This window comes from Bactrocera latifrons, unplaced genomic scaffold, assembly GCF_001853355.1.
Source record: "Bactrocera latifrons isolate USDA-ARS-PBARC rearing strain unplaced genomic scaffold, ASM185335v1 scaffold_68, whole genome shotgun sequence".
In the NCBI taxonomy this organism is placed as follows: domain Eukaryota; kingdom Metazoa; phylum Arthropoda; class Insecta; order Diptera; family Tephritidae; genus Bactrocera; species Bactrocera latifrons.
This window is the reverse complement of record NW_017537356.1, coordinates 703,794-706,770: the sequence shown is the minus strand read 5'-3', so window position 1 is coordinate 706,770 and position 2,977 is coordinate 703,794.

The window sequence follows — 2,977 nt, the reverse complement described above, 5'->3', positions numbered from 1 at the left end:
CAACACTAAGCAATTCTCTCCAAATTTAAAATAATAGGTATAGTTTAAAAGAATAGGCAGTAGCATGAAAGCGACTCAATTTTACGCGTATTCAAAATGTAAAGTGCGATTTTTTAAAGGTGTGGTTTTCAAAAAGAAATAAAATGCATATAATGTTCAAGAATTTAGATTAATTATCGATATACGGATTTGTCATTAAGTTTATAAAGGTTGTACCATTTCTTTTTTTTTAAAGAATTAGCACAAAAGCTACAAATTTAATGGGGGAATGTTTATTATCATTCGAAGGAACATTCTTTAGCATTTATTCTTTGAAGATAATATTAATCTTATTGGTCGGGGCTACGTCTCAGATGGTCCATTTGTTAGGTTCAATTTTCAATGACTCGTTCGAGCATTTCGACTGATAACTGGCGACTGATACGGATGATATTTTGCTCCCAGGCCTGAATCGAAGTGATATTCTGCGCATAGACTTTAGACTTTACATATTCTCACTAAAAAGTCTGTGAGTGTTATATTACACGATCTTGGTGGCCAACCGGCCGGACCAAAACGTGAAATTATATGCTCAGCGGTTGTTGTTTTAGTGGGTACCTAGTCCCCGTTAGAATGGTAAGAATTAGCTAAGTTGTCGTCGATGTCATCTACCGGAAGACCTAAAAGGAGAGGGGTATCAAATGAGTGGAGTTGGTGGGGAATACAAAGACGTGGCCAATGCTATGCGGAGACTCATTGCACGCAGGATATATATAGAATACGTCGGAATATATTCTAGATAGGTAGGAGTTCAACCTGCTACAGTATAAAGAACGAAGCTGCGCAAAGGTCACCCTAGTTTCTCGCGGATGATCAAGCTCTTCGTTTGTGATGGGTGGTAGTTTGACTCCAAATACGCCATTCAGAAGAGAGACGGTGAAGGTGTTCATAGCTGCACTGTGAATGGCAATCAGTGCTTGTTGATGGTCGGCATATTGTCTAATGTCGTTTACGTAATTGACTCTGAGTCATCGGTCGCCATTGACGCCATTCATATATCGTTCAAAAAATTTGCAGGAACTGCGAATATTGGACGACTATAACATATAGTTGCCATAAAAACTGAAAGTTCGAAATCATTTCCTTATATGGAAAACTTTTTTATTTGAGGAGATATGTTCATGGTAAGAATTATTGTACAAGGCAACTATATAATCTGCGTAAAAATTATACAGATCGGATGACTATATCATATAGCTGCTTATACAAACTCCCTCCCTGTAATCATGTCTTTTTATGGAAAACTTTTTTTTACGACAAGAAATCTTCACGAAATTTGGTGTGGATTATTATCTAAGACAGCAGTTCATGTTTAAGTGGCTGTCATATAATCTGATAGATCAAAATCAGGGCAATATCTTTTTTATATCATTTTATGCTATGGGTATAAGGAATATTGTAGGTACTTACCTTTACCTTAATAACTGTTTTGTAGTTACCGATGTTGCAAGATTTGTTTAACTATCGTTATGCCAATTAGTGTCGTTTCCGCAAATTTAGACGAACGTTGAACTGTACGACTTGAGAGGCGAAAAATTATTTCGAACGCAATAAATCAATAACGGTGTAAATTCGACGTTTGAACTTGAATTTGAGGTTATAACAATTAATGATGGCTGTTTCGGCAATATGCGCTGCCGAATTAAATTTTTTTTTCTCACGAGATCTCTGTGTGGTATGCTTTTGATTCTGCTTGAATTTTATTTACACTCCCACTGCCTGTACTGTAATTTTGTGTTTTTCGTTGTTGTTATGTTGCTTGTATGATGTAACTGTGCGATAAGGTGATTGCAGTCGATTTATCAATTCAAGTGCACCGTGAGGATTTCGTAAAGTTTGGGCATTCACACACACACACGAACAAATGAAATGACAGAAAATAATGAGAAATATTAAACAAAACTGCAAGCTTACATACATACAAAAAATACATATGATACACGCTACACTACTACTTATATGTAAATGGTTACACACACGTGGTTAGAAGTGTCGGGCTTTACGATTATGGCATGTTGTACAATTTTTATGCCACACATGGATACGTACACACATATGTAGCTGCCAACAAACACACACATACAAGTTTCTTCAGTAGGTGATTTTTGTACGCCACCTACAACACACACACACATCCATATGTATGTATGTACATGCATAGGTACGACGGCTCTGTAATTGCTGTGAGATGCATGCAACAAAGGTCATGAATAAATTGCCTTTTCGAAATGAGATTTCTTTCCTTGATTTTACGTCAGCATTCGTAATATTTCGACTTGCTGCGTCGCTCCTTACCCTGCACACTGCTGTGGCGTTGCATGTCGTCTCCTTTTCCGAATTGCTATTTTTGTGCAACTGCAAAGGGGCGTGCCGCACATAAGCCAGCAATCTATGTGCAACTATAATTCACTTGTATTTCAGTTGTTCTTGCGCTTTTGGTTTTCTGCTGTTAACGCTTCGTAAATATCTGTTACCAAGTCGCAGCTTGGTGTTTAACTTTTTTTTATGCCCAAAGTTGTTGGTAAGTTGTCATCCTGTCGGTGTGGGTGATGAAATATTTCATAATTTCAGCGATCATTTAGTCGCCTAATGACGAATGGCATGCAATTGTGAGCCTAATGGGCTTGGGGTGAAATTATTTCACACTCCGCTAATCAGAGTTGGGATTTTCGTACACTAACACACATGCATACATCAAAAATAAATGTATACATACATACAAGTAAATATATAACAACACGGCGCTCTTCATTTTGCTTCAACATTTCGGCACGGTTTGAATAATTGGTTAAAAATAGAGGCACATACAAAATTATAAATTTTTTAACAAAAACAATTTATAAATTTTTCACAATAAAATTTGCTAACAAAAAATTATAAATTCCACAATTACAACCAATTAAATTTTAAAAAACTAAGAAAAAAATTAAAAAAAATA